At 40.7% G+C, this 18,957-nt stretch overlaps 1 protein-coding gene across 1 annotated transcript in view; it reads left to right on the top strand.

Moving 5' to 3' along the window:
• LOC149263774 (protein CASP) overlaps window positions 1-18,957 on the top strand; it is a 339,103-nt gene that overhangs the window by 184,719 nt on the left and 135,427 nt on the right. The gene's annotated exons all lie outside the window — the stretch shown is intronic.

Raw genomic sequence — 18,957 nt, 5'->3', positions numbered from 1 at the left:
AAGAAGTTATTAGAGTGACTAGAGGGGGTCATTAGTGAAGGGGGAGACATGAGAGGGGGTCAATGTGAGATTAGATCTCCACCTTTGATCAAGAGAAGCTAAGATCTAATCTCAACCCTTGATCTTAGGTATAGGTCTTCTCATCCTTATGTAGACTAAAAAGGGGGAAAGAGGCAAATAGAGACTGATTCTTCTTGTGTAGCTTTTGGAGAAGAGGAGAGGAGAAACAAGGAGAAGACCATACAGAGGCACCAATTTCCAGGCTAAAGGTGTGGCACGAAACCTGAGAACGTAGAAGGTACAGCAGGTGCAACAAGTTTTTTGAGGCACTTCTAGCACATTTTTTGAGGCAGACAATGCATTAATTGCAGGAAAGTACAGGCCCAAAAATCGAGGAGAGATTGCAGGTCAGGCGGAGTGAATTTTGAGGAGATATTTATGGACCTGTTGTTTGAAAATTAAGAGACTTGTAGATTATTGATGATTTTCCTTAACTTGATAATTACTTGTGATATTAGTTGGCCTTTTATTACTTATTATTTCTTGTTCATCAAGCAATTAACAAAACAATGAAGATCACAACGAGACAAAGTACACAAGATATAGGCTCCAAGCTAGGGCAAAACCCCTCCAAGGGGAAAACCTGGAAATAAATATTTTCTTCTTATAGAATCCGTTCACAAAGAGACTTCCAAGACCCAAAGACCAAAGCGCAGAATCCTCCCAAGCACCTAGTCAGCCCTCCAGCGAGATCTTCTTCTGGTAGCTTCAAAACTTCAATCATGCAACTTTGCTTCTACAATTTCGGCCCTGCAGCTTCACTTCAGAACTTCAGCCTTGCAATTTCAGTCTCCCGCAACTTCACAGCTTCACAGGAACCCTAGCAGCTTCACAAGTGTGGATAGAAAGAGATGATCTCCAAGAGATGATCTCCAAGAGACTTCGACTTTTTCTTCTTTTCCTTGCCCTATAGCTCTTCTTTTCTTCCTCACTATTGCAGATCAAACTTGAGATGGTATGATGCTACAAATGAGTCGAGCTCCTTCTATTTATAGGCTTCTTGAGGGGTTGAATAGCCCTCCTTTAGGCTGACTTCATCTTGACTAGGCCGACTTGGTCTTGGAGGAATAAGTGGCTTTTCTTGACTCAAAATAAATATTTTTCTTTGTTACAATGAGTCCAAATTGAACTATATATATTTTTTTTTCTCGGCAATACTAACTACTTTGTATTAATATGTACAGGTAAATTTTTACATCAAACAGACTAGCTGCCCAGGGCCAACTGTGGCTCCTTGGGTGGCGATATCAAACTTATATTTTTTGCCTCGCAGGGCACTAGTTCCAGATAGCTTGAAAAACATGACTCTGAGATTTTCTAGAATGACTTCAAAACAACCCACGCAGGGGCATTCCAAAAAGACGCATAGCCCAAACAAACTATAGAGACCGATAACATTACCGAGAACCGACAAGAAACAGGCAAAGACATAAAGCTTAGACCAGACATTAGACTCCGGACCCAGTGCAACTGTGGAAGCCGCGAGCCAGACTTAAGGACATAAAGGAAATAGACTATGATGCAGAACGAAAACTTGAAATTAGCCAGCACCCTGACCCCAGCCTGAGAGAAGGAAGCAAAAACGAAGGAGTGCCGCTGGGAACTACTCCTCTGGTTCTTCTTCCACGAATCTGCTCCAACCTTGTCCCTCTGGAACCCCTTCCCACATAGCCATGGGATTCTGCGCGGGAGCTGGCAGCTCGGATTCTTGAAGTTGGGAGGGGGGTTGAGGCAACTCTCTTCCTGAATTGCTCGCTGCATTGGAGGGCTCCCCCATTGGGCGCTTTCCCCTCTCGCTTGCTGAACTATCCTCCGCAGGAACCAATGACGAACTTTCTTCATTTTCCTCAGGGATTTTGGTAAAAAGCACAGAGATGTGGGCATTAACACCTGCATTGTCTCTGGAGCTACCCAGCGTAAAGGTGACTGAGCCAAATGCTGGGAGTATGGTCTCACCCTCAATAGAGCTGCCCACTTCCAGAAATTGACCAGCTGAGAGTGGGGTGACTCCCGCCCTTCGATAACAGTAGCAACAGCAGCAATGATGATGAACGTCAGCTGCAGGAGGACGAGAGGATTCTCCACGTCCTGGGCCTCTTCTGCTAGGCATCCTCTCACGCGGCCGCACCATGGTATCCTCCAATTCCTTTTCCTGAACCAGAGCAGTGGAGGGCCGACAGTGGCTATGGTCCCTTCCCGTAGCTTGCTGCATCCAAAATGGGTATGAATCGAATTTAACTGAGCGAAGACAGAGCCCAGAAAACACAAGAATGGCGCGGACCTCACCCAATCTTTCAATAACCAGATCGTGGTATTGGCACTCAGAATTCTGAGAATTCTTCCTGTCGCTCTGAGCTCTCTTACCCACCGATTCAGCATATTTAAGCTCCTGAACATTCCCTCTGAAATGACCTTCATTAAATGCGTCTTGCAGGATTGCCATCACCTCCCACAGCTCCATTAAGATCGCCCTTATGCCTCTCGCGTCTTGAAGGATCGGCGGCTTGAGGCAATAAAGGCTCATGCTCATCACGTGTCAGCCCATGCCAGGCATGTGGCCTCCCGTGGACAGGCTCGATGACACCCGCATCTGGGGCCAAATTGAACTATATTACATGACATAAATTCTTCTTTTACCTGGAAAGACCTAGAAACACGAAGAACATGCTTTTGACCTAAACTTGAGCATGAAACCCATGCTTTAAATAAAATAAAATTTCTTTTCTTTCTTTATACAAACATACAATGTCATGTTTACAAAAGGTCATAATGAAGACTGAACCTAGTTACAATTTCCAACGCCTGTGGCATGAAATTCGAGGCAGAAGAAGTCTGTTAGTTGCAAGAATTTCAAGGGCCTAAACACGAAATTCAAGGATGGAAAGTCTGGACAGTGGCACAAAATCCTAGGCAGAGTGCTGGACTGTGGCATGAATTTCAAGAATAGTAGCACGAAAATCAAGGAGCTAGCCCAAATTTCAAGGAGGGGGATAATTACACCTGTTTGTAATTAATGCTGTAAATTTCTCTGAGGAAAACAAAGAAAAATGCTCTTCCTACTGGTTTTCCCTTTGGGGTTTTTCCAGGTTCTGATTAACCAAAAATTAATGTCTAAATTTTTGTGCATGTTTGTGAAATTTGTCAGCTGATTTCAAAGAGCAGTGGTAGCTCCTAGTATTTTTTTTTCAATTTAATATTCAAGTTTAAATCAATAGCTCCACCAAGTTTCCGAGACGTGGGGACGGGGGAGCGGGGAAACACAGGGGCGACCTATGCAAAAGCTCCCCACCAATTTTTAGAGAACATAGGGGGACGTCCGGGTCTTTAACATAAGGGGCCCCGCCAAAAATAGTAAAATACTAAAAAATTATAAATATATCATTGAAATTTTATAATTTAATTGTCGTTATCATTATACAACACTTACATCATGAAGGATAAATCGATGAATCATATAACTGAAACCAATTTGAAACAAAAAGCATGATACAATCATACACGTAACTATAACATTGTACAATGAAAATTCAAATTCAAATTTTTATAGAGTTAAGTTTAATATATCATATATCAAGATTCAAAAACAAACTATCAAGTCCAAGTCAAAATTAGAAATATATCATTGAAATTTTATAATTTAATTGTCGTTATCATTATACAACACTTACATCATGAAGGATAAATCGATGAATCATATAACTGAAACAAATTTAAAACAAAAATCATGATACAATCATACATGTAACTCTAAGATTGTACAATGAAAATTCAAATTCAAATTTTACAGAGTTAAGTCTAATATATCATATATCAAGATTCAAAATTCAAATTCAAATGAAACGTCAAGTCTGATACATCAAGATTCAAATTTTTATAGAGTTAAGTCTAATATATCATATATCAAGATTCAAAACAAACTAAAGTCTACAATTGAAGTTTGAAACAGAAAAGCAGATAACTAAAAACATATCAAATGACAAAAGAGCATAATTGCTCAAGGTAATGCCCCGGTAGTCTCTGCATCCAGCTGTTGCATGAAAAAATCAGGATCAACCATGTCACCATTTGAATGAGAATCACTTGTATTCTCAAACATGCTAAGTGGTACACCATCCAACACCATCTGTGTCTCAACAAGCCCCTCCTCCATATCGACCTGTGCATCATCCTGTGGATCAACATCCCATCGTGTTGTTGGTCCTTTCAATTATGAAATAACCAAAAAAGCCCTTCCCCCCCATCAACTCATAGTATATTTATAATATTTTATAATTTTTTTAGGGATTTGACTTTTTTTTATGATTTGACCTCAATTTTTTTTGGAAACGCAGGAAACATTTCCTCTTTTGGGAGGAAACATCGCCCTTTCAAGTCTCCTCGCGTTATCAAAAGGAAGCGCAAGGACGCGTTTCCCAGGTGGGGGGACGCGTCCCCATGGAACACTATTTAACTTTCAACAATGAACAATTGGTTTTGGACATTAAACTTGATGTGCAAAACAGATTGAAACCGGGTGGTGTTACAAGACATAAATTTTCTATAGATGGGAATCAATCCTCACTCTACAATAACTCCAATAATGGAATAAAAAATAGTTGATTTCCCCTTTTTAACTCGATGAAAGATGGTGAGAAACTTCTCTTCTCAACACCCCACCTTTGTTTTTCAAAGTGAGGTTTAAAAACTATAAAAATGGGTCTTATAGGGTTTTTAAAGGTGATAGTGTTGGGACTGATGAGCCAATTAATAACTTTAGTAATTAGAGAGTTTGTGCATTAAATTGTCAACCGGGGGTTTAGATGCTTGTGAGATGTCATGCACTACTTGTGCAGTATTATATTTCCTAACTTGCACTGGCTTATTTAATATGTTTCTAAGAAACAAAAATTGAATTTCTAACCTACAAATTGAAATGACACCGCGAAATTGAAACACACTAGGCTTCATAAATCAAAGCTTAGCTTCAATCACTCTTGGCAATGATTATGTACTTGAACATTGATCATGCTATTGGGACCGTACCATGACTAGGCTATCTCTTTGCATGATTTCTGCACTTTCTTTTTCCATGAATCACCGCTCCCGTTGTTGGCAAGCTTTGATAAAAGAAAGCCAATCTATGAATTGAAAATAATCATTGCAAAAAGGGGAAACAAATATACCATTGTGTGCTAAAAGATACAAAAATAACCAAAGTAGGACTAAAACATCGGCCTATGTGGCCTTGTACATAAACAACTGTAAACAAGAAGTCAAGAACCAAAAACATTCCACACCTAAGTCAAGGGGTTTGAATCTGAGATTGCAACCTGGTTGAGTGCTTTTGCGTCCTCTAAGCTTCCCCTTGTTGCTGGAGGAATTCTGAGATGTTGTTCAATCCTCCCCATTCTCCGATCCAGACCCCTCAGGTGACTATGTAGATGTTCAAGAGAGTGAAAGATATCCATGCGGTTCTCATGTTGGTCCAAGATAGTCTGTCCCAGTAAAAACTTCATCTGTTGGTAAAGTTCTCATGCTGGTCCAAGATAGTCTGTCCCAGGAAAAGCTTCATCTGTTGGTAAAGATCCGTAGTATGCTTGTATCGATTGAAATGTCCCCTTGTATGCCTTGTATTCGGTATCCAATCAACCCATTCTATCAAAACCTCCATATCTGAAAGGGAAATCCTTTGAGAGGATGGTTCCCCTTCATCTCGAGTGAGTTATTCATGTACATTGGCTGGCATGAGACCCCAGTATCATGAAGAAAATTCATCTAGCTTATGGTGCATGTGGGTATGACCTTTGTAGGTTCACTCTTGATAGTAAGTGGCCCCTCTAATGCATGCCTGTTGGTGCAACATGGGGAGAAAAACAACTAAATGTTTGATTTCAATTGACGACCAAGCGAAACCCAGGGGTACAGTGGATTAGGGTGGGCACCTTGTTATACCACTGCTAGGATTAAAGGAGTCAGGGATTAACTGTATATCAAGGAGGGATTTTGGGGCACCAAGAAGCACATGAGAGGGAGGTGCAACAATAAAACCCCGCGATCACTAATTCCTCACTTGACGCTAGTTAGCAAGCTTGCAAAATACCACCAAGGGAACAACCACTGCAAAGTTAGAGGGGCGAGATAGAGGAAATGAAGCAACATCACTGGAGGGGGGTGAAAGGGAGGACCGCTAAACACTAAGATAAGCCATAGATGAGAACTAAAGTTATCAAGAAGGATAAAGGGAAAGACTCACTGAAAATAACAAGGAGAGAAGAACAAAAAAGGAAACAACTTAGACTGTCACCCTTGCCTAGACGCCACGCTAGCCACCCTGCAAATTATCCAAATTAACTGATACAATGCAATTTGTGGAAAAAACACACTATGACGAGTTTGTTGATGGTATCACAAAGCCTAGAGGAAAACAATGTTCACATCCCAATGGAGTTCTAGTTGGGGGATTAACTATAATGCAATGAAAGTCCTTTCGTGTTTTATAGTTGTGCCTTGCCACTTAGCCCTTGTCTCCTGCGTTAATATTTCCCCCACTGTCCGTCGCTCGCTACTTGCAGTTGGGGTTTCTACATTACATATCCATAGGTTTAAGAACTTGAGTGGGGTATTAATGACCGCTGCCATCACATGGATGAACTACTTGTATAAAGCACCCTCTGTCTGCCACTATTTTATCTCCACCGTAATTCTTTGCATGTTGTTTTAACCCATCACAACTTGTGGCATTGAACATTACCGGGGGTGTGCTTCCACATCCTCCCAGTTCATTAGCCAGACAGGGTGACCCCACCTCTCTTCCTCGATAGTGATCACATCCAAGGCTAAAAGATCGTTTTGTGCCATCCGCTAGTAATCGACCTTCAGAGGTGAATCAATCATGAGGTTCCAAGCGAATACTAGCTGTGGGGAGGATTCTAAACTGCCGTTGTTCAGTAACAAATCAACAATTTTGTTGCCAATTCATCGAAAGTGCGTAAGAATACAAGAGATAAGGGAGGAAACTTGTTCCAAGAGGGACTCTAATCTCTAGATTGAAGAAGCCTTATAAATATGGGTGCCATTCTAGAGCTTTCGAAGCATATTTATGATAATTTGTGAGTCACCTTACACCATGAGCTTTGTGATGCCTTGAGCATGGGCAAATTCTATACCCATAAGTTTAGTAGCATTATTACCATTGATGCCAATCATTCCTGAGTAAATGAAGAGGGGAAAACCCGTTTGGTTGCAAATTATTCTCCCATATCCCATTGGCCTCGGATTACCTTTGGAAACTCCATCAAAATTTAACTTATGGAAGGAGGGTGGGGGAGGGGGCCAATTAACATGGCTAGAGGCATGGGAGGTGGAAGGAGGGTAGGGGATCAGTCCCAGAGACGGGGAGGGGAACGACCCATAGAAGAGTCTCACTTCATTGCCTAAAGCTTACTAGCCTTGAGGGGACTAGGATAGGGCTAGGCTCGATTCCTTTATTTGGCTAACAATAGAATTCCATGTGGAGTCCAAGGGGATAGACCGCCCTTTGAAAATTTTATGATCGTGTTCTTTCAATATCCCTCATTGGAGGAACCCTAGTGAGAGGATCCATATGTGGTTAACAACATTAGAATTCCATGCACCCTAGGTCTGGTCTATGTTTTGGTTGTTTCACACAAAAAAAACATAAACACATTGAAATGACTAACTTTAAAAACATTAAAAACAACTTTTTTACAATGGAATATATCAATTAGATCATGCACAATACATAAGAATTAATGCCCAAATCCAATTTCTTATTATTCCTTTAACAAGAAACACTAGGGCTCTTGTACCAGGGAAGGTGGCCTTTTACAATTCCCTGTATAATGCGAACAACAAGACAAAACACTTGTCCAAAATACCTAGGTTGAGATTGAATCCTTTAGGCTCTCATCTACCTTATTGGAATGACTAGTGGATGTCCTTTGCCACCACGACTTATAGCCACATACTACATCACACATGTCACTCCTTGCCCTTCTTAAATTGCCCAACCAACTCCCTTTAGGCTAACAATTAGCTCAACAACAAGCTCTCTACCCACCTGGTAGCCTTAGCACTATAATTTCTTCCATAGCAAGCCCTCTGCCAGCCTCCAACACGCACAACAACTCCTGCTTCCTGTGGCTAGCTTCTTAGGCCTGTGGCCAACTCCTCCTTGCTACAACCTGTCCTACAAGCCTTCCATAAAGGCTCAAACTCCATTTTCTAACCCTCAGTGACCTTCTTTGAATATGGATATGCTACGAGCCTATGACCTCCTTTGCTTCAACCTACAACTAGACTAGCCAACCCTCAAACTAGGTCTTGACCTTCTCTTTCCAGCTTGCTGGTCCTCAGGGTGCAACCTTCTCTGTTGCTTGTGGCTAGGTCTCTTTTGACCTTCCTAGTTGCAAACAACAAAACACAAAAGCCAAGACCCTTATCACCATAGAAAAGATCCCATCCAAAACACTTGCTGCCCTAGGTGTAGGCCTACTGTTTCCTTCAAATCTTAGAGCTCATTCAAGAAGAAACCCGTCTCATCTTTTTCCATATGAGTTGCACCTTATGCTTTTTCAATTGGCCTCTTATTTATACTTGTCCATGACTTGCCTTGGAAGCCCCTTTGCCTTCAAGAAACAACATCAAACTCAACATTAAATTAGAATATTGGATGCTTTCCTTGGGTGCAAAGCCCATACACTTATAAAATCACACTTTATAAACGTTTCTCTCTCACAAGCCTAACACCAAGGGCTTGTGAGAATACCTCCCAATGCTACCACATTTCAACAAAGAACAAGATTAGTGAATGTTTGTGATCTCCAATTGACTATGTTGTTTGAGATATTCAAGGATCTTTGTATGTTCTCATAAAACTGTAAGATAATCCATTTCATAAACCCACAACGAAGGTGCAATTGTTGATTAAATGCTCCAAATTCTCTGAGTGCACAAGACATAGATGGCATTGAGAGGGGCCTTGGTAATTTCATTTTTGGATATTCTTCCATGTTAATGGCTTGTTTTGTAGCAAAAGCCAAAGAAAATTGGATATTTTTGGCCAAACTTTTTGTTTCCATATTTTAGACCATAGCTCTTACTGTTGCATGTATTGATGGTCCACTTCTAGTTGATAAGCTTCACTAACAAAAAAAATACCATTGGATTTATACCCCCATCTTAATTTATCCTCTTGATTAGAGACAATGATCCGTCGATTTTGCAAATTTCTCCAAAATTGTTGCCAAAAAATCCCAATTGGTTTAGGGAGCCAGTTATCTGGCGGGAGCCATCGATGCCATCTTGGATCTGATTCCTCCTCTAACTAGTAATTTGTGGTTGTGATTTTACCTTGGGTTGTCATTTGTTTGCTCAATTGCTCTAACTCAATTTGGTCCCCCAATTTGGGTAATTGCTGCCAAGAGTTAGCCTAGAACAAAGCCGTGCAACAATTTTTAATCTCCTAGAAGTGGTGCTTTTGTATCAAGTTCATACCTTTTCTTGCTACGGTCCAAATCAATGAATTGAAGGATGTGGTGTTCGATTTCCTTAAATTTTGTTGAGGTGTTTGAGGGGCATCCTTGCATTTCCATTTTATTTTCCAAAGATCCTGACCACCTTGAAGCTACCCCCACCAAATCTTTGCACCTATTACTGTTGCCATGATGGATAGATCACGCGGCCCTAGTCCTCCGTTAAGCTTTGGTCAATATAATTTGTGTCACACCACTAAAGCCCACTTCTTATCTAGACTTGAGTCTCTCACAGAAAATATCTCTAAATTTTGTGAAATTCCTAGACGATAGATGATGGTGCCATCATTTTTAAACACAGATATACTGATAGAGTTTGAAGGATTGCCTTGAGGAGTACTAATTGTCCAACGATTTACAAAGATTAGAAAGTCTAATTTGCAAGTTTATTGTGAAATTTGGTGAGAAGTTCCTCCCATTGGCTCCATTTGAGAGAGCTTTCTGCCAAGGGAGTGCGTAATTTTTTTGAAGGAAGTTTACTTATTTGGATCCCCATAACTTGTGCCACATGTTGAACAATCAAAGTGTTAAAGAAAATACTTGAGATTTGTTTCTATTAATATTCGTACCTGAGGCTGCGGTGAATAGATCCAAAATGTTATTGAAGTTGCGAGCTTCTTGCATCGTTGGAATTCCCAATCCCATGGTATCGTCTACAAACTATTGGTGGGTGAGTGGGAGATCCTCCCATACAACCGAAGACTTGTTAACCTATTTTTCGATGCCACTGCCTTGAAGGAATGCCCCAGTCCCTCTACTACTAAAATGAAAAGGAATGGAGATAGTAGATCACCTCGCCTGATCCCTTGAGTACAAAGAGAAAGGTGGATATGGTGAGCCATTAACCAAGATCGAGAAGGTGGCTGAGGAAATGAGATTCTAGATCCATTTGATCCATTCCTCTGCAAAACCAAAGGCACTTAGGATACTACATAAAAATTCCCAATTTAGCTTGTCATAAGCTTTAGAAAGGTCCATTTTGATCATCATTCTAGCTTTCTTTGTGATCTTCCAAGTGTTGGAAACACTGGGGGGGGTGAATCAATATTTTTTAGCAATTAGCACTTTATTAATATTTTTCAGAGCATTAGTTAATCTTCAGTTATTATTATTATTGTTCAGTAAGAGCAGTAAACAACAATGCAAAAATAGAGACAATAGGCACAAGATTTTTGGGTGGAAAACCCCCTCCTGGTCAAAAACCACTGAATGCTTTTCTAATGAGTTTTTTAATCTTCAGCCGCAACTGAAAAGAAAGCTACAACTTCCTAGAACTCTAGAAAAGCATTATTCTCTAGCTCCCACTGGAAAGACGTCCCAACGCCCTGGTTTTATCAGCAATGAGCTGAAAGGATGCCTCAACATCCAAGTGAGCCACAACTCAACCTAGCAACAACCTACTACCTTGAAGTGTTTATAGGCCCCAACCTGAAGGTGACTTCATTCACCAACCTAGCACCACCCTACCACCGTAAAGACAAAAAATTGAATACAAAAAGTGTGGACTCCCATACCAGGGACAATGATCCACGTTACAATGATATTTCAATGATTTTCTTGACTGGCCAATAACGCTAGGACCTAAACCCTTGTACCGACAAAACAAGAACCCTTGTCCCAACTTCAAACCAATGCCCTTTTCCCAATACAAATTTGCCGTCTTCAACTCTAGGCAATGGCACAAACTTTTTACAATTACAATGTTTGAATTCAATTTACAAAAGGACTCTAGGACAAATGTTTTTTACAATGCTTACAAGACTTGACAACGGCTGTTCAGAATATCCTTGATGCTGATGAGGAAGCTTGCAGTAGAAAGTGGTCAAGAATGGCGGACTGCTCTGCCTGTCAGTTGTTGATGTTGCTGCAAGTGATACTGGTCCATAAGGCTCTACTTCTCTCCTGTCACTGCTGATAGATGGCTCAGGCTTCTGCTCTTTGATGTTTAGACCTTGATATCACTGCTCTGCCTTCTTGAAGTGAGCTTTTGCTTCAGACATTCACTGCTCAGTGGACGAAGGTATCACTGTATGATGATGTCACTGGATGATGCTACTGCTGCTTGCCATGACTTGTAGTTCTTGTTACCTTGCTGCCACAGAGATGATTCTTTCAACAAATTGTTCAAGTCCTCCACCTGCAAAAATCAAATATGCCCATATGAATCCCAAATAGTACTCAAGAGAAACAATAGAAGGATCCTTGACTTGACTGTACTTGATTTGATCCAAAAGACCTCTACCTGCAATATAAATATTCAACCAAACATACTCCTATACGAATCCTTTGAACTGAAGATGAAATACCAAAGTGACAACCTTAAATAGTCTACTTAAACAAAAATACAAGAAACTAACCTAAAATGTGCACTCTTCCACCTGTAATTGTTGGCATTATGTTTCAAGTGTTGTCCTTGATGGCAACTCACTCAGAAGTTGGTACAGGTGCTCAGAGGTTGGTACAGGTGATGGCAACTTAATCAGAGGACAGATCTCAGTACAGCAGGACAAGAAAGAGATATACGCAGGTTCAGCAAGGAGAATCAGCGTGTACACGCAGGTTGGCTTCAGTAAAAGCGCGTACATGTGAAAAGTACCTTTGGTCCATGGCAGTTAGTCCTTGGAAGTTGTGCCTATGGTTTCGGACCATGGTGTCTCGACGGGCGTGTCGATCCCTAGATTTGAGGTTGATGGTATTGTGTTACTATGGTTTTGGCTCTTGGTATTGAACAAGGCCTAAGGCTATATAAGGAGAAGATCATTAGGCAAAGATTGTATTGTGTGTCTGACGCAGTGAGAGGAGCTGGTATTGCTGGTTATCTGTTCGGGACGTTTGGCAAGGGTCAGATCTGACAGCGAAGGCATAAGAATCTATTTCTAGATCTGCACGCGGGTTGCCTTTGGTGAAAGCGCGTATACACGCGGTTTTGGTACAGTGAAGTAGCGTATACTTAATAATATTTGATATTTCAGGTTGCTGCTGTTTCTGGTGGTTGTTGCAGAGTTCTGGGCTCTGGTTTTGGTTCTGTGTACTTGATGACAGGGTTTCAGTGATTCAGTATTGGGTTGTTTAATGAATTATGATGCAAGTATAAGTTGATGATTGTATTATGGTAATGTTTGTTTTGTACTCTTGGATCCAGTCTGAAAATTGATGAAACGTGGTCCCTGAAGGTTGTAGGGTCAGCACCTACGTACTAGTAAATGGATCAGCTAGTACAAGAGCTGAGGGGGTTGTAGCTCCCTTCCAGAAGTAGTTGGAAAACGAGAGAGGGTTGTAGCCCTCTGCAGGTTGTAGCCTGCGTACTGGTAAAGGACTGCACCAGTACATTGTAAAAGAAGTTTCTCATTAAAGAAGAAAGAGACGAATTGCAGCAGGTGGTTTTCACCCACATTGGGTTTCCACCTTATATCATGGTGTTCATGTGTGTGGCTCTTGTGTGATGTTCTGTTCTGTTATACTGCACCTGTTTACTGTTAAATTGCTTAATAATGTTCTGATGCATTTACTGAAGATTAAGCTAATTGAATTATAAGATCTCTGAGTATACGCTAGTTGCATTAGACACAGTCGCGTGTACACGCGGGTTCACTTAACTGAAGTCGCGTATATGTTTCTGAGTATGAAATTGAAAAGTTTTATCTGATCTGATAATACTGATTCACCCCCCCCTCTCAGTATTATTTCCAACAATTGGTATCGGAGCAGGTCCTTCAGAGGAAGCTTGATCGCTTGAAGGAAAAGATCCATCAGAATGGCTAATCCAGAAAGAGAGGCACACATCAGGCCACCAGTCTTTGACGGGAACAATTTTACTCACTGGAAGATAAGAACCACTGCATATCTACAATCACTTGGAGCAGAAGTTTGGGGAATCGTAGAAGGAGGATACAAATTCCCATCAGCAACTCCTACAGATCCAGCAGAGAAAAAGCAATATGAGCTCAATGCCAAAGCTGTTACTGTCCTATTGAGTAGTTTGACTCAATCAGAATTTATGAAGATCATGCATTTCAAATCAGCTAAGGAAATATGGGACAAAATCGTCACAAGCTACGAAGGAGATGATCAGGTAAAAAGAGCAAAGCTTCAAACTCTCAGAATCCGGTATGAAACTCTTAAGATGCGTAGTAATGAAAGCATAGCTAATTATTTCCTGCGTATGGATGAGATTGTGAATTGTATGAGGGATCTGGGTGAAGAATTTGAGGAAGTCTTCTTAGTTGAAAAGGTTTTGAGATCTCTGTCTAATAAATTTGATTCTAAAGTATCTGCCATAGAAGAAAAGGAGAATGTGCAGAAAATCACCATGTCACAGCTTCACGGGATCTTAACTGCTTTTGAAATGCGACAAGAGGTACCACCAGAGGCCGCATTCGAAGTGTCAGAGGAAGAAGATGAGGTAAATTTTGTCAAGAATCTTGAACGGGGAACTGGACGGTTCAAAGGTAAGCTACCTTTCAAATGTTTTCTATGTGGTAGAGTTGGTCACTATGCTGCTAGATGCCCTCATAACAAAGGAAAGATATCTGAAGAAGATGGTAGAAGCTATTATACCCATATTAAAAGTTCATTCAATGATAGTGAAGATATTAGAAGTCCCATGGCACATGAAAAGAAGAATGCTTCATCCAATAATAGCGAAGATATTAAAAGTTTCATGGCACATGAAAAGAAGAATGCAGAAACTGAAGAAGTTGCCAAATTAAAAGAACAATTGGAGACAGAAACCAGGGTAAGGGAGAAATTGCAGGATATAGCAAAAGATCAGAGCACAACTATTCAGAGACTTGAATCAAAGATCCTCTCTCTAAAAGAAGATCTTGAAGATCAAGAACATGAAGTGATCAAACTAAAGCGACAAGTGGAAGAAGGGAGAAAAGTTGAAGAAGACCTAAGGAAGCAGTATCTGAAAAAGGAAGAACAACATCAAGTTGAGGTAAATATCTTGAAAGGTAAACTAGAAGAAAAGGATAAGCTTTTACGATTTCAAGATAGTTCTAAAGTCTTGGATGATATTCTTAATAGTCAAAGATCTCCTGCTATCAAGACTGGTCTTGGTTTTCATGAATATGTTGAAGGTGAATCTAGTTCACAAGGTGAGGCAAGAAACTCTAATGAGAAATCTGAAATGCTCAAGGAACAACCAAGGAAAGAAATTCCTCAAGGAAGATCCTTTACTCCTAACTATGGACGTGATAGACGATTATTTCCTCCGCTGAATAATGTTGAATGTTATGTATGTCATAATCTTGGACATGTTGCAGCCAGATGTAGAAGTAGAATGGTTCAAGAAAGATCATCACATCCCAGGTATTTCAGAGGGTATTGCTTTGCCTGCAATGCATATGGACACAAAGCAATTGATTGTGATAGAAGGAACATGAAAAATATAAGGTGTTATACATGCAACAACTATGGGCATAAAGCAAGGGAATGCAGGAGCAGATTTCAAAATTCAAGACAAGAGGACCATACATCATCACAGTTGCAGGAATTGAAGAAGACAGAGACAGAAAGGTGTGGCATAACTCAGTCAGCTGACATAACAGACACAGGGGAATCTGAAAGTGATGAAATTCAGTATTCCATCCTGCATACGCTGATATAATGAAGACAAGTCGCGTATATACGCGAGTTACAGGCTGCAAAGTCGCGTATATGGAGAAAGGGCAGCAGAACAAACCCAGGTTCAGTCATGGTTGGCTCAGGCTCAGGGGGCAGCAGAACAGACTCAGGAAATGGTTCAGTCATGGTTGGTTCACACTCAGGGGGAGCATATACTTCAAATAATTCATTGTTGGCATTATGGATTGCTGATGAAACTAAATGATACATCTTGTTGTTTGATCAAAGGAATAGTATTGCAGGTTGATGATTATGGTACAGATCTGAATGGCTGGTCTTAGATCCTGCATCTGCTCAGGGGGAGCATGGATAGATTGGTACTCTTTGGCATATACAAAGGGGGAGCCAAATCAGAATCTTCAGCATGTACTCAGGAGGAGTATGGACAGCAGTATGGACAGTAGAAGGTATACCAAAGAAGAGAATATCTTGGTACGCCCTTTGCCCTTGATGTCAAAGGGGGAGATTGACTTGGTGTGGTGGTTGCCATCAAGTCCAAAGGGGGAGATTGTTGGCATTATGTTTCAAGTGTTGTCCTTGATGGCAACTCACTCAGAAGTTGGTACAGGTGCTCAGAGGTTGGTACAGGTGATGGCAACTTAATCAGAGGACAGATCTCAGTACAGCAGGACAAGAAAGAGATATACGCAGGTTCAGCAAGGAGAATCAGCGTGTACACGCAGGTTGGCTTCAGTAAATGCGCGTACATGTGAAAAGTACCTTTGGTCCATGGCAGTTAGTCCTTGGAAGTTGTGCCTATGGTTTCGGACCATGGTGTCTCGACGGGCGTGTCGATCCCTAGATTTGAGGTTGATGGTATTGTGTTACTATGGTTTTGGCTCTTGGTATTGAACAAGGCCTAAGGCTATATAAGGAGAAGATCATTAGGCAAAGATTGTATTGTGTGTCTGACGCAGTGAGAGGAGCTGGTATTGCTGGTTATCTGTTCGGGACGTTTGGCAAGGGTCGGATCTGACAGCGAAGGCATAAGAATCTATTTCTAGATCTGCACGCGGGTTGCCTTTGGTGAAAGCGCATATACACGCGGTTTTGGTACAGTGAAGTAGCGTATACTTAATAATATTTGATATTTCAGGTTGCTGCTGTTTCTGGTGGTTGTTGCAGAGTTCTGGGCTCTGGTTTTGGTTCTGTGTACTTGATGACAGGGTTTCAGTGATTCAGTATTGGGTTGTTTAATGAATTATGATGCAAGTATAAGTTGATGATTGTATTATGGTAATGTTTGTTTTGTACTCTTGGATCCAGTCTGAAAATTGATGAAACGTGGTCCCTGAAGGTTGTAGGGTCAGCACCTACGTACTAGTAAATGGATCAGCTAGTACAAGAGCTGAGGGGGTTGTAGCTCCCTTCCAGAAGTAGTTGGAAAACGAGAGAGGGTTGTAGCCCTCTGCAGGTTGTAGCCTGCGTACTGGTAAAGGACTGCACCAGTACATTGTAAAAGAAGTTTCTCATTAAAGAAGAAAGAGACGAATTGCAGCAGGTGGTTTTCACCCACATTGGGTTTCCACCTTATATCATGGTGTTCATGTGTGTGGCTCTTGTGTGATGTTCTGTTCTGTTATACTGCACCTGTTTACTGTTAAATTGCTTAATAATGTTCTGATGCATTTACTGAAGATTAAGCTAATTGAATTATAAGATCTTTGAGTATACGCTAGTTGCATTAGACACAGTCGCGTGTACACGCGGGTTCACTTAACTGAAGTCGCGTATATGTTTCTGAGTATGAAATTGAAAAGTTTTATTTGATCTGATAATACTGATTCACCCCCCCCTCTCAGTATTATTTCCAACAGTAATTAGAGAAATACAGTGAGTTTCCAAAAACTAAGAAAAACAAAAGCACACGACTTACCTTGACTGGATGCTTCTCAATGAAAATCCTTGACCTCCTCTACCTGCGGTAGCACAAATGATTATAAAAGGTACACAAGTGATTTTACCTTGACATAGTACTTGAAAGACTGAAACTTCAGACATTAGTCACCATAGGTCCGAGCTCAAAGGGCACAGGAGGACGAGCCTAAAAGTTGTTTTGGATCCTAAATGAACAGGTCAGAGACCTTAACCAAACCTGAACGATAGTCCTGAACCTTCGCTACCCTAAAACAATCCTCAAAATACGTAGACAGACCTGAACTAAGCCCTAACTAGACTGGTCCTAGACCTAAAGGGATGCCCAGACCTTCGCTGTCCTGTGACCTGCTCCAAACAATTCCAAAATTTACTAAAGAAAGGCCTAAAGTTGTCTTGAGACTTTGCTGTCCTTGAGACTGATATTTTGTTCCAAAACAGGTCCTGAAGATTATCAAGAATGACACTTAGAAACTTCGCTCCAAAGCCCTGTGATAAACCTTCCACAAAATAGTCCTAAGACACCAAATGACAACTAAACCCTCTCTTCTGGATGCCTGCGTTGTGCCCTCAGGGTAGGCCGAAAAATTCAGATGCAAAGTGTGTTTTTTTTTTTTTTTAACTTATTTGTAAGTTCAAGCTCTATCATGGAGGTATAATGAGTGTCCTTTTATAGGCCTAGAAGAGGCTCCTAAAAAGTGACCATTGGAGAAGCTAAAGTTATTTAAATTCCAAACAATATATGCCTTGTGTTTTAAGTGAGAAGGACCGCTAGCTTGTTTGGAAATTTTCAACCTTAATTATGCGGAGACCTTTTGATTTTGTTAGCCATTAAGGGTTTCTTAGTAGACTGTTGGAGAAAAGAATAATCCCTTAAAATAATGTTAATTCATTTGATAAGTAAAAATAATTTATCAAAATAATATAATTTTATTAATATTAATTAAATAATAATAACTAACCCTTAATATTGTGTTAAGGATTTTTCTAGAAATATTTTTAGTTCCACTTAGAAATGTGAAATCAATGATTCACTTAGTGCATATGGTCCTACCTAGTTGTGAAGTCAATGATTGATTTATTGTCTTCGCTTCTTGAAGTTATGTAACTTATACGTGGTGAGATTACAGTGATAAACAATGTCATATATTGACAACCATAGGAGGAGGTGTCATGTCACTACCCCGGAGTTTTAGCCCACAAAAACTGGGTCTTCAATTTCAAACTCAATTTCCTCTCAATCTAGAGGGAACCACGGGGTGTATTATATATCAACAGGAACATCTTGTCGAGGAGAATCTATCTAGAATTATTCTGACACGAGATTCCATGAATTGCCATGTCAAATTTACCGACAAAGATCGGGGTAGCTTCAGGTGCTGCTTGGGTTGACATCAATGACAACCACCTATCAACACCAAGAATGAATAGCTTCATGTGCAACCATGATGCCATCCAAAATTTGTCTCCTCTCTACAAATCCCATCTGCTGTGGAGAGATGATCATAGAAAGGAACGACTTGAGTCTGTAGGCTATTATCTTGGTAATGACTTTGTAAATTACATTACAGAAGGCAATGGTCTGTAGCCATTGGATGCTCTACCTTTTCTTTCTTGGGAGCCAATGTTAGGAAGGTGGTGTCCAAGGCTCTAAGAATAGATCGGGACTGTCTAGATTCCTCAACAGCTTGCCATAAATTCCTCAACAGCTTGTCATATGTCATTCCCAATGATTGGCCAGCAAGATTGGAAAAATTCCGCAGTGAAACCATCCAGCCCTAGAGCTTTATAAAGGGGCATTGCCTTGACTGTAGTTTCCACCTCCTCACAGGATATCTTCCTGAGAAAATCTTCATTCTGT

Source organism: Pinus tabuliformis, chromosome 6 (assembly GCF_031772625.1).
Source record: "Pinus tabuliformis cultivar Carrire ecotype Pingquan chromosome 6, CPIR1, whole genome shotgun sequence".
Taxonomy (NCBI): domain Eukaryota; kingdom Viridiplantae; phylum Streptophyta; class Pinopsida; order Pinales; family Pinaceae; genus Pinus; species Pinus tabuliformis.
The sequence above is the reverse complement of the archived record's forward strand: the minus strand, read 5'-3'. Positions and strand labels throughout refer to the sequence as shown.